This window comes from Triticum dicoccoides, chromosome 4A, assembly GCF_002162155.2.
Source record: "Triticum dicoccoides isolate Atlit2015 ecotype Zavitan chromosome 4A, WEW_v2.0, whole genome shotgun sequence".
Lineage (NCBI taxonomy): Eukaryota > Viridiplantae > Streptophyta > Magnoliopsida > Poales > Poaceae > Triticum > Triticum dicoccoides.
This window is the reverse complement of record NC_041386.1, coordinates 706,269,951-706,283,689: the sequence shown is the minus strand read 5'-3', so window position 1 is coordinate 706,283,689 and position 13,739 is coordinate 706,269,951. Positions and strand designations below refer to the sequence as shown.

General features: G+C 49.2%; 1 pseudogene; it reads left to right on the top strand.

Annotated features, from left to right (window-relative positions):
- The first annotated feature begins 4,102 nt into the window (after positions 1 to 4,102).
- On the top strand, positions 4,103 to 5,847 carry LOC119289801 (annotated as a pseudogene).
- Positions 5,848 to 13,739: the final 7,892 nt, after the last annotated feature.

The following is a 13,739-nucleotide window of genomic DNA, read 5'->3' as shown; positions in this document are numbered from 1 at the left end:
AACCGGTCGATATTTATCAAATTTCGGATAGAAAATAGCACAAATCATCCATACATAGCATGCAAATTAAGTCTAGGAACACAATGTCTCAAATTCGATTAGATTAACTAGATGTCCAACAAGTTTTTCATCAACAGATCATGTTCTCCCACACATACTTCTCCTTCAGCTTCATCCAACGGTGTGTGTGCGTAAATGGCCATCTCTCTATCCTGTGGTACATCACGACAACGCCGTTGTAAAGGCGAGTGCGCGCGTTGGTGTTGGTTGTGGACGTTCGGCAATGTCTTTGTGACGGCCGGAGACGTCCGGCAATAGACGTATTTTAGAGTATAATTCACTCATTTTGCTCCGCATGTAGTCCATGTTAAAATCTCTACAAAGATTTATATTTAATTAGAAACAGAAGGAATGTTATCTTGCTAGTAGATGAGAGGAAGGAGACGTGGGAGAACAATGCTACATACTAGGGCGAGCATGTTACAGTGCCAAACGGCCTAGACACATGCATGCCTACATGCAGCACACGTTCAACAGGCCGGTCCTGAACTGGGCCTATTTCTGTCGTATATGCATGTACATGTATGGATGATTTTTTGCAAAAATATTTGGGTGTACATCTGTACACCCATGCTCCATGGTCGATTCGCCCCTGTCTAAACTACTAACCGGTGCATCCGCACCGGGATTCTCCTCTCCACCTCGGAGCAGTAGGTAGAGGGGAGGCGAATCCATGAATTTGTCGGTGAAGGTTGCAGGGGAGAGTTTACGCTAGCCGTCAAGGGGTAGGGGAGGAAGACGTTTTACGTTGTCTTTATCCTTCCTTTTCCTCTTTTTTCACTTTTGTTCTTTTCCGCGCCAGTTTCATTTCTGAAAGGAACCTGACATACAGGCATGCAAACCTGTGACCTATAGTTGCTCCCATTTTTTAACTTAATGCAGTGTAGCTTGCTGGAAAGGGAACGCGTCGCGTCCTTAGCGTGTGCGTGGAGCCACGTGTTGCATGGTCCACAATACAATAAAAACTAAAGATAATTATCTTCAACCAATGAAGCGTAATGTGCTGGCAGATCACCCAACCTTCTTCAAGTCAAACTATTGTGATCTCGGTCCACATGATTCATGCTCCACAACAAGTATAAACTAGAGAACCGACACAATTAGTAACCAATTAATTAATCCTTTCAAGATCAAATTAGCATCTTGAGCTGCTGGTGGGCACGTTGTGACTTGATTTTATCTGATTCGTTTTCTATCCCTAAAGCTAACGACCTAAAGTCTCACAATTTTATTTCATTTCAAAGCTGTTTCTTATACTCCCTCCGTCCGAAAATACTTGTCATCAAAATGAATAAAAAGAGTTGTATCTAGAACTAAAATACATCTAAATACATCATCTTTTATTCATTTTGATGACAAGTATTTTCGGACGGAGGGAGTACTATATATACTAGCTAAGTGTCCGTGCGTTGCCACGGACTAACAAATATATATATACAAAGAGAAAATTCATGTGACATGAGAGTCAAAGGCCATTTTTATGGGATGATATCTCATGGTCATGATCTAGTAGGTACATACATCTCGTCATTGTCTTTCTTCCACACTCCATGTCTGAGCTACCACGCGACACTCGACTTCCTTCTCCCACCATGCATGCTTTTATCTCCTATTTCTCCTATCTCTACCTTGCACGACAGTACCAAGTTTCTTGTCTAACTATCATAATCTTCTCCGGTAGGGCACCCCCTTAGATTATTACTGACTTGTACATGTTGCAAATAAGATCAACGAAAATGGATACTAAATTTCTGATGAGAAATGAGAATTCAGGGCAATATCTTCCCAAGAAAATAATAATTCCAAGACAATCTTTTTATACCTTCTGTCAACATTGGGACACACATTCCACGCAATAAGCATGCAATGATGTTGATACTTGATTAATTGTCAATATATGTCTATAGTAAAGATAACTTTACTCAAAACATGTTTTTCTAAGAAGGAAGGATAATTCATATTAGAAAAAAATAAAGGTTTGGGTTCATCCCACCAATGTTTCTCTTGTGCAACTCATCTCCGCACCTGCTCACGAGATTGGCGTGTCTCGAGCACACCACCCCCACACACCCTCACAAGAGCGGCACAACCAATCTCTGAGTGCCACTGACACACATGCATGGAGCGCTCACTCCAAGCCTGACTATACACATTCCCACAGTAGCCGAATTCAAAGAGAATCAACGGGGCATCATCCACTGCTTTCTCAGGGTCCTATTCATCATGAAATCATAGACCAAGATATTCCTCCCATCCATTTTTTAGGGTAAGGATTTTTCTCGATGTTCCTCTCATCTTCATGGTAGTAATAACCTAAAAACGCCACCAGTCAACTCCGAAGAACATGCAACATTGTGAGAGTCAAAGTCATGGTCAGTCAACTCCATCAAGAATTTCAAATTATGTGCTATCCAATACGTACTTGTTGCCGATGGAACGACCACATGGATAGCTCCTACAATCTTCATGCAGGTTGCACAAAATTACGCCATAGGAGGTTTCAAACCTTCAATGGGCCAGCCATCCAGTCGGTGGTTTTCCATCCTTCCTTACGCCTGACGTCTTGTGGAACCAGGCACATCCCAGACCCACCGCCTTCCATTCAGGTCGCCACACAGAGGGGAAAAATAGAGTAGGCGGTGGCGCGGAGGAGGAGGCGGTGGTTTTTTATGTCACTGGTGTTTGTGTAGTTGTGCGTTGGAACTTCACAACGTGGGGAGGACGAGGAAATGGGAGAGCAGATTGTCGATGGTGGCATGGGAAAAAGAACGCGGTCTGGGGAGGGGGTCGGTGGCTAGAACTTTGGAAAGGAAGGAAACCTGATTGTGTTTCCCTTTATTTTGTATATGGAAGTTATCGTATGGTTCATGTATGGCAACAAGTCCTATAAAAGAGAACCAAGGATTGATTGATGATTGTGTTTTATTTCATATGGAAACCGATCTGTCGGGGCTACATGTAAGTGCATTGTGACTAAGGAAAGATCAATAGATTGAATTAGATTAGAAAAAAACCAGCAGGAGGGTGGAGTTATTAATTAAGAAAAAAGTCAGTAGTGGGAGGTGGGATGAAATAAAACCGGACGAAAAAAAGTCAGTAGTGGGAGGTGGTAGTCTCCGCCGGCCAATTTTCGTCCCACCTCCACTGGTTTTTTTTCGTCCTAAAAAATCTATGAAATTTCGTAGGTTAACCAGGGACAACTCCCACCTCCCAGGTTTTTTCCGTCTCACCTTCCATGATATTTTTTTGTACCTCGCCCCACCTCACACTGAGCCGCCAAGAACCGCAAAAACCGCCTACCTTAGCCAAATCAACAAATCTCTCTCATTAATGCAATTTTATTTAGGAAACAAATAATAGATTATTTCCTACCTTAGCCAAATCAACAGATTTCTTTCATTAATGCAAATTCCTTTAGCAAACAAATAATAGATTCTTTCCTACCTTAGCCAAATCAACGGATCTCTCCCATTAATGCAATTTGCTTTAGCAAACAAATAATATATTATTTCCTACCTTAGCCAAATCAACGGATCTCTCCCATTAATGCAATTTGCTTTAGGAAACAAATAATATATTCTTTCCTACCTTAGCCAAATCAATGGATCTCTCTCATTAATGCAATTTTTCTTTAGAAAACAAAGAATAGATTCTTTCCTACCTTAGCCAAATCAACGGATCTCTTCCATTAATGCAATTTGCTTTAGCAAACAAATAATAGATTCTTTCCTACCTTAGCCAAATCAATGGATCTCTCCCCGGTTCGCTGGGCGCGTTTCGGTGGGTGGGCGTGGGGGTGGGGGCAATTTGATGAAAAAAAACCGGTTGAAAATAAACCGGTTGAAAGTGGGGGGGGGACTATTCAACCAATTCGTCCATTAAAAGTAGAGATACCAACATGTCAGGAGCAGATGTGCACAGCCACACCCACAACGTTGCGACTTGTGAACGAGAGAGCCAGGTGAGGCAGCAAGCAGGTGAGGCATTTCGAGAGCAAGGCATAAGGAGGGATGGGGTCGTTGGCGGGCCGGCAGTTGAGCGGCCGCACGCCGTGATGATCCCCTACCCGGCGCAGGGCCACATCACGCCGATGCTGAAGCTGGCCAAGCTGCTCCACACCAGGGGCTTCCACGTCACCTTCGTCAACAACGAGTTCAACCACCGCCGCCTGCTGCGCTCCCAGTCTGCCGACAAGCTATGTGGCCTGCCCGCGTTCCGGTTCGATGCCATCGCCGACGGCCTTCCGCCGTCCGACCGTGAGGCCACGCAGGACACCGCTGCGCTGTCCTACTCTAACATGACGACTTGCCTCCCGAGGCTCAAGGAGCTCATCATCAAGCTCAACGAGGAGGCCCGGACCTCCGGCGGCGCGCTGCCGCCTGTGACCTGCGTGGTGGCCGATGGCACAATGTGTTTCGCTCTTGTCGCCGCGCGCGAGCTCGGCCTCCGCTGCGCCACGTTCTGGGCCCCCAGCGCATGTGGTTTCATGGGCTAGCCTACTGCTACTACAAGGGTCTAGTCGAGCGTGGCCTCTTCCCTCTCAAAGGTATGCATGCTTGTCTCTGTTACAACATATCAGCTTTCTGCAACTAGCAAGAACATGTTGTGTGGTCTCTCTTCCCTCTCAAAGGGTTGAGCATGTTTTTGGTGTAGTATGTTGTTCTGCATTCCTGGTTTTATTGCATCAGAAGAACTTAAATTAGTTGCAACGTACTTACTGCAATTAATTTGTTGTTGGTGCAGAAGAGGCGCAGTTGACCAATGGATACTTGGACACGATCATAAACTGGATTCCGTCGATGCCCAAGGACCTGCGGCTGCGTGACCTCCCAAGCTTCGTGCGCACCACGGACCCCGATGACATCATGTTCAACTTCTTCATCCACGAGACGACCGCCATGTCGCAGGCATCGGCGGTGATCATCAACACCTTTGATGAGCTCGACGCACCCTTGCTTGATGCCATGTCTAAGTTCCTACCGCCCATCTACACGGTGGGGCCACTCCATCTGACAGTTCGCAACAACGTGCCCGAGGATAGCCCTCTCCTCGGCATCGGCTCCAATCTTTGGAAGGAACAGGACGAGCCTCTCTGGTGGCTCAACGACCAGCCGCCGCGCTCAGTGGTGTATGTCAATTTTGGGAGCATCACGGTGATGTCAAATGAGCATTTGCTGGAATTCGCCTGGGGGCTGGCCAACAGCGGCTACACCTTCTTGTGGAATGTACGGCCGGACCTTGTCAAGGGCCACGACAACACCGTACTTCTGCCGGAGTTCTCCGCGCGACGAAGGGGCGAAGCATGCTCTCGACATGGTGCCCGCAGGAGAAGGTGCTGGAGCACGAGGCCGTAGGGGTGTTTCTCACACACTCCGGGTGGAACTCATCGTTGGAAGGCATCTGCGGCGGTGTGCCGATGGTGTGCTGTCCCTTGTTCACGGAGCAGCAGACCAACTGCCGGTACAAGTGCACGGAGTGGGGTATCTGGATGGAGATTGGGGAAGAGGTGACAAGGACCGAGGTCAAGGCCATTCTGCGGGAGGCCATGGAGGGGGAGAAGGGGCAAGAGATGCGACGGCGCGCGCTAAAGCTCCAGGAGAGCGCTGTTGCCTCAGCGCGGCATGATGGAAGGTCCATGCGCAATGTTGATAGGCTCATCCATGAGGTGCTGCTGGCTTGACGATACAAGCAAACCGGTAAATAATAAATGGTTGATGGTTGTGTGCATTGCAATTGATGTACTGTAGAAGCTAGGGTTGTCATTTTTTTCAAAATAATTAAATAATAAATAAACGGTTTGTAGCATTCAAAGAGTTTATTAAGATGTAATCAATATCTTTGTTTTCAAATTTCAGTCATACTTTGAGTCGTTAGTTACGTGGATTACCTGGGATCTGTTGCCATGCCGAAGATGATGGAAATATACATGTTTTCTAGAATTCATGAAAAGAAGCTTCATTTTTTTGCGGGTTGGAAATACCTTAATTATTTGTAACATTATTCACACCCTATCCAACACGTAAGTTGATGATGAAGCGTCTCAACCCTCAACAAAGAGGGCCGCGTGATCTTATATTGATAGCGAGAGGTTTCCCTCGAGGTATTACAGGAGTCGGTTGAGGAGACCAGAAAGATTACAAGAGGGAATCCAGATAGATGAGAGAGAGAGATAAAAGGAGAGTCCCTCTACAACTAATCTATCCTATACGTGAACCTCACGCCTAGATATGACCAGAATAGAGATCGCTACAACCAGGGTCTACAAGACCATTACATAATCATGTTTAACACCCTCCCTTAATCTAAACTTCTAAACTTTGCAAGTTTAGATTACGCTTGAATTCTTCAAATGGTCTTGTGGATAAAGCTTTTGTAAAGCCATCGGCAACTTGATCTTTGGAGGAAACAAACCGAATCTCCAACTCTTTGGAAGCAACTCTTTCCCGCACAAAATGATAGTCAATCTCAATGTGTTTAGTTCTTGCATGAAAAACAGGATTAGTAGAAAGATATGTAGCACCAAGATTGGCACACCAAAGACACGGAGTTTGTGTGGGAAAAATACCAAGCTCCTTGAGCATAGACTTAACCCATATGATTTCTGCTGTTGCATTTGCCAAAGCCTTATATTCCGCCTCGGTACCTGATCTTGACATTGTTGCCTGTTTCTTTGCACACCATGAGATCAGGCTGGGTCCAAAGAAAACTGCAAAACCACCTGTTGATCTCCTATCATCCAAGCATCCAGCCCAGTCAGAATCAGAAAAGGCACTAACAAGAGTGGAAGATGACTTGTTGAACATGAGGCCAACACCCAAAGTATGTTTCACATATTTGAGGATGCGTTTAGCAGCAGTCAAATGGGCTGTAGTGGGTGCATGAAGAAACTGACACACTTTATTTACTGCAAAGGAGATATCAGGTCTGGTAAGCGTCAAGTACTGAAGAGCACCTACCAAGCTTCTGTACTTAGTTACATCCTCTTGATTCAAGAGAGTACCCTCTGTGAGAGACAATTTTTCAGAACAGGAGAGTGGTGTTGGAGATGGTTTACAGCCTTGCAACCCTGCCTTGCTCAAAATATCAGTTGCATATTTTTCTTGAGACAGATGAAGACCACCTTCTGGAGTTCGTTTGACCTCAATGCCAATAAAGAAATGCAAGTCCCCAAGATCTTTGAGAGTAAAATCAGAGTTCAAATCATGCAGAAGAGCAGTCACTGCCTCAGGAGATGAACTAGTGACAATGATATCATCAACATAAATAAGCACAAAAATGACTATGTTGGATTTCTTGTAAATAAACAGGGATGTGTCAGACTTGGAGGGAAGAAAACCAAGAGTTTGCAACTTCATGCTCAAGCGAGAGTACCATGCTCGTGGGGCCTGCTTCAGTCCATAAAAAGATTTATCAAGTCTGCAGATATGAGAGGGCTTGCCAGGATGCACAAAGCTAGGAGGTTGCTTCATATACACTTCCTCTTCCAGAACACCGTGAAGAAACGCATTCTGTACATCTAGCTGGTGAAGACTCCATCCTCTGGACACCGTAATAGAGAGAACAAGACGAATGGTGGCAGCATTAACAACAGGACTAAATGTATCCTCATAATATAGTCCATACCTCTGCTTAAATCTGTTGGGGAACGTAGCAGAAATTCAAAATTTTCCTACGAGTCACCAAGATCTATCTATGGAGAGACTAGCAACGAGAGAGAGGAGAGTGCATCTACATACCCTTGTAGATCGCTAAGCGGAAGCGTTCAAGAGAACGGGGTTGAAGGAGTCGTACTCGTCGTGATCCAAATCACCGGAGATCCTAGTGCCGAACGGACGGCACCTTCGCGTTCAACACACGTGCAGCCCGATGACGTCTCCCATGCCTTGATCCAGCAAGGAGAGAGGGAGAGGTTGGGGAAGACTCCGTCCAGCAGGAGCACAACGGCGTGGTGGTGATGGAGGAGCATGGTATTCCAGCAGGGCTTCGCCAAGCACCACGAGAGAAGAGGAGAAAGAGAGGTAGGGCTGCACCAGGGAGAGGTCGAAACTCTTGTGTATGGCAGCCCCAAAACCTCAAGTATATATAGGGGAGAGGGAGGGGGGCTGCTCGCTCCTTAGGGTTCCCACCCCAAGGGGTGCGGCTGCCCCAAAAACCCATCTAGCATGGCGGCCAAGGGGGGGAGAGGGGGAAACTTGCCCCCCAAGCAAGGTGGAGGCGCCCCCTGCTGTCGTGGTTCTAAGCCTGACAGTAGAGTGGGGGGTAGGTATGGAGAGGCAAGGTCCTAGCTATGGAGAGGTTGTAAACACAAGGAATGTACGAGTTCAGGCCCTTCTCGGAAGAAGTAATAGCCCTACGTCTCGGAGCCCGGAGGCGGTCGAGTGGATTATGAGTATATGAGTTACAAGATGCCGAACCCTTCTGCCTGTGGAGGGGGGTGGCTTATATAGAGTGCGCCAGGACCCCAGCCAGCCCACGTAGGAGAGGGTTTAAGGTGAGTTAAGTCTGGGGTGTTACTGGTAACGCCCCACATAAAGTGCCTTTACTATCATAAAGTCTACTTGATTACAGGCCGTTGCAGTGCAGAGTGCCTCTTGACTTTCCGGTGGTCGAGTGAGTCTTCGTGGTCGAGTCCTTCAAGTCAGTCGAGTGTGTCCCTCGTTGGTCGACTGGAAGGTGACTTCTTCTAAGGGTGTCCTTGGGTAAGGTACTTAGATCTGGTCTATGACCCTACCCTAGGTACATAACCCCATCATTAGCCCCCGAATGGATTGAGGCTTCGAGTGAGGAAGGAGTTGATGTTGTTTCCGATTAACCTTTGCGCTCTGGTCGTGCGTTGTCCTGGACAAAAGAATCTCTTCGTCGACAGGGAGCAACTTGTCTTCAGTCGACTCGATCCATTCTATTTTTACGTCGAGTGATCTTTCGGGCTTCGACGATCTCCGAGCGACGGATCGCCGGAAACACCGCGTCTGACAGACTGATTTGCTGTTCGCGGATTCCCCGGGATGCGAAATTTGGGGACGCGCGCGAAGCGGGGCGGACCGCGGCGTTCGGATGGGACGGGGCATAGACGCCTCGATCTCCGCGCCACTTTTTTCGCCACGTATCCCGTCTGCATAACTGCTCCCAGATATGATTAGATCGACCGGGCCCACCTGTCATCCACTCGGAAGGGACCTTATAAATGTGCCCGGCGAGGATTTCTGTGCTGCGCCTCAGCATTCTCTCCCTCTCTCTGCTTCCTTCTTCCCCGCCCAGCGTGCTCGCTCTCGCCCCCGCACCACTTCCCTTCGCGCATCTCGCCGGCGACCATGGCCAAGGAGAAGACGGCGGCGCTGGAGCATGCAAAGAAGGCGTCGGCGTCGGAGAAGGCAAAGGGGAGATCCACCAGCCGCGGAGGGTCCTCGTCCAGATCCCGCCTGCCGAAGGGCTGGGTCCAAGGAGACTGGATCCAGTCGACCATCACAGAGAGTGACCTCCTCGACATGGCCAACGAGGGCTTGATCCCTCACGGAGCTGCGAGGCTTCCGGGGAAGGAGTGGCAGCCCCAGCCAGAAGAGGGTGAGTGTGTGCTTTTGGCCACCCATGTTGATCGTGGGTTTTCCTTGCCGCTGAGTGTTTTCTTCCGTGGCTTCTTGAATTTCTTCGGAGCGCAGCTCCACCACTTTACCCCAAACTCCATTGCCTATCTTGCTGCGTTCGTGTCCATGTGTGAGGGTTTCTTGGGCTGTCGACCGCACTGGGGTTTGTTCAAACATATATTCACGTGTCGCTCTCAGACCGTGAAGAAGGCGAGCCCAGGTGATGAGAGAACCCGAGTCGTCCAAATGTGTGGGGGTCTGGGGATCCAGGTGAGGAATAAGAGCACCTTCCCGCCCATGACTTTTCCCGAGTCAGTCAGAGGTTGGCAGTCGACCTGGTTCTACTGCCGGGACCAGTCGACGTCGGGGCAGTCGAGTGGACTCCCACAGTTTACCATGGACCGAGTGAACAAGCCCTCCTCTCTGAAGTTGATTCCGGAGGAGAAAGCTGATGTGAAGATGTTGATGGAGCGCGTGGTGCAGTTGGTTCGGGAGGGAGTGACGGGCATGGACCTCTTGGAGGTCTTCCTCAGGCGTCGCATCCAGCCTCTTCAGTTCCGGAGCCACTGCATGTGGTTGTACGGTGGGACCGAAGACGAGACTCGAGTCCATCCAGAAGCAGTCGACGATGTCACTCTGGAAAGATGGATGGTAGCCGTTACCGGAAACAAGGACAACCCACGCGGAGCCAGAAGGATTCCTCCACTCGACCACAACAGCGATCCAAACAAGGTACATTTGCTCTGCCCTCCACTGCATTCTTGTCGCATTCATTTCTGTTTATCCTGCCGACTGGTCGACTGATCCTTGTCTTGATATCTGCTAGGCTCTCACCGAGCTGTACTCGATGCCCAATGGGGCACAAACTCCGACTGAGGAGGGTGAGGCGAGCGGGGGTGAGAGCCAGGAAGAGGAGGAGTGGGACTCGGACGTTGCAGGGGATGACGACGACGATGATGATGACGACGGCGATGACGATGACGTTGAAGACGAGGAGGAAGAGGAGGAGGAGGTCGTACCACCGCGCTCGGAAAGGCGGTCGAAGCTTGTCCACGACCCTTCAACCAAACGTGGTAAGGGGGTTGCGACCACCACTCAGTCGACCAAGCGCCCTCGGACCATCTCTCCGGTGCCGACTGAAAAGGCGCCGAAGCAGCCCAGGGCGGCCTCGTCGAAGCCGATCAAGCTCCTGCCGAAGATGAAGGTGTCCATCCCCACCATTTCAGGGTAACCGTGCTGCTTAAGTCTTCTTGTTTTGTGTGAACTTTGTCTCTGGCCGACGCTGAAGTTAGTCGACTGATCCTTTGGAGTTGCAGTGCTGCTACTTCTGAAACCTCGGCCCGGGCTGATGACCACGAGATGGAGGACGCAGCAACTTCGAACCCAGGTACTGTATTCTTAACGTCGTTCTTAGTCGACTGACTCGCGATCTCTGATCCTGATTCTTCTTCGCAGCTCCACCCAATACTGTTATCAATCTTCCTGATGATGATGAGGACGAAGAGCCGCTGAAGCGCAGGAGGAGTCGGAAAGCGTCCGCCAGTAAGGTGCCTCAGGATGTGACGGCGCCTGAGATTCTGACTGTGGAGGAAGAGAACACCACTCGATACACGGTGTCCTTCGCAAATCCACTGACGAGTGCTCAGCAGCCCTCCCTCTTCACGACGCACCACGTCCCAGAGGACCAAGCTGGCGCAGCGAAGGAGGCGATACGCCAGGCGGGAATCATGATGGAGCAGCTGAAGACCATCCGGGACGCGAGCCAGGCAGCTTATGACGCCAGTTCTGCCCTCCAAAGCAATGTTCAGGTCAGTCGACTACCGTTTGTTCTGTTGGATATGCTGCCAAAAACTTTTCCTTTCCGGAATTTATAGTAGTCACCCACTGGGTGTTGTCGATTGAGCTCCGTATTAGCGGGGGCACGCTGAGTGCACCCACTGGGTGTAGTCCCCAAGGCTAAGGTCGACTGCTGGCAGTCGGCCTTAGGCTTTATAATTTTAGTCTTTCTGTCATTGGACCAGTCGACTGGATTTCGCAAACCGGTCGACTGGTCGACTCTGTCTTTAATAGGATTAGTGGGGGCACGCTGAGTGCACCCACTGGGTGTAGTCTCCAAGGCTAGGGTCGACTGCTGGCAGTCGGCCTTAGGCTTTATGATGTCAATCTTTCTGTCAGTCGACTATGTCGACTGGATTTCACAAACCGGTGGGGGCACGCTGAGTGCACCCACTGGGTGTAGTCCCCGAGACTGTGGTCGACTGCTTGCAGTTGATCACAGTCTTAGAGAATGCATCTCGCACTTTTTTTTTGAGGTCGACTGGTCGACTTTGTCTTCAACAGGATTAGTGGGGGCACGCTGAGTGCACCCACTGGGTGTAGTCCCCGAGACTACGGTCGAATGCTTGTATTCGGCTGTAGTCTTAGAAACTTGTGTTTTTTCCTTTTTCACTCGGAAGTGAATTATATTTGACATTTTAGTCGATTGGTTCTTCGCAGAATTCTTGTGATCTTGTGGCTCGCTACTCGGAGCTGGAACACAAGCATACTCAAGTCGAGCTGAGCTTGAAGCTGGTTCAGGAGAAGCTGACAAAGGCAAAGGAGGAGACCGAAGGTATGTTTGGTGAGACCCTGACGACTGCTTTTCCCCTTGCTTGTTTCAAAATCTGATCTTGCTGAAACTTGCAGGTAAGGTAAGGGAGGCCCAACAGAAGAAAGACCTTGAGCTAGCTGAGAAGATCAAGCTTGCTGACGAGAAGTTAGCTTCAGTCACCAAGCTTGAACAAGACAATACCAATCTGAAAGCTGCTCTTGGGATTGCTAACAAGGAGGTCAGTCGACTGAAAACTGATAAAGCTGCCCTGACCGACCAAGTCAGCAAATTGACTGAGAAGAAAACTGAACTGGAGGCCTTCCTGAGTGGCCTTGCCAAGAAGCTGTTTCTTATGCTTGAAGGTAAACCTCTATGTTTGGCAAACATTTCCAATTGTGGCTTTTTCCATTCGACCATCCCCTTGACTTAGTGATCACCCTTGCAGAATTTTGTCAAAACTTTGAAGAAGAAACTAGCCGGCTGGAGCCAAACCTCGACCCCGTCAATTCTCCGGTGAACGATGAAGTTGCCATGGATGTTCTCCGACTGGAGTCCCGTGTTGCAGCTGTCGTGGACTATCTCGCAAGGCTGAAGGCCGCCACATCTCGCATCGACTCGACGCTCTGGCCTGAGGAGACACTTCAGAATGATCTTGAGTCGCTGATGGCCCGGTTGAACACGATCCCTGGTCGAGTGCAGGAATGGAAGAAGTCCTCATCTCGGTGCGGTGCAGATGTTGCTCTGTGTCTTGCCCGAGTCCACTGTAAGGATGCACGAGAAGAGAAGCTGGCGGCTCTTCGGGTGGCCAACACCAAGAAACACGACTTCAGGTCCTTTATGGAAACTTTCCTCGCAGCTGCCACTCGGATCGCCGACGGGATCGACCTTGATGAATTCGTTGCACCTTCCAGCCCTCCACAGGAGGGGTAAAAAACTTCTTCTGGCTCGACGCTTTAAATTTGCCTCGGTATGCCGAGTGGAATTGTAACCGATAAACCTTAACAGGCTTAACGCCTGAGCACTCTCGGTTCCTTTAGATATCGATTCAAACTTGAATTTGGTGCTTGAATACGATTGCTTTTGGCTCGAAATGTCTTTTGCAGGTTCAAAGCAAGGCGCCTTTATCGCAATCGACTTATTCTTCAGACCACTTAGGCGAGCACTGGGCCGCAGCTAAGCCCCCGAGTGAAAGTCTGGCTTACCACTCGGTAGGATTTTGATAACTTAGGCGAGTACTTGGACTGCAGCTAAGCCTCCGAGTGAGAGGGTTGCTCTTCACTTGGTAGGATTTCGATAACTTAGGCGAGTACTTGGACTGCAGCTAAGCCTCCGAGTGGAAGTCTGGCTTACCACTCGGTAGGATTTTTATAACTTAGGCGAGCACAGGGCTGCAGCTAAGCCTCCGAGTGAGAGGGTCGCTCTCCACTTGGTAGGATTTTTATAACTTAGGCGAGTCCTTGGACTGCAGCTAAGCCTCCGAGTGAGAGGGTCGCTCTCCACTCGGTAGG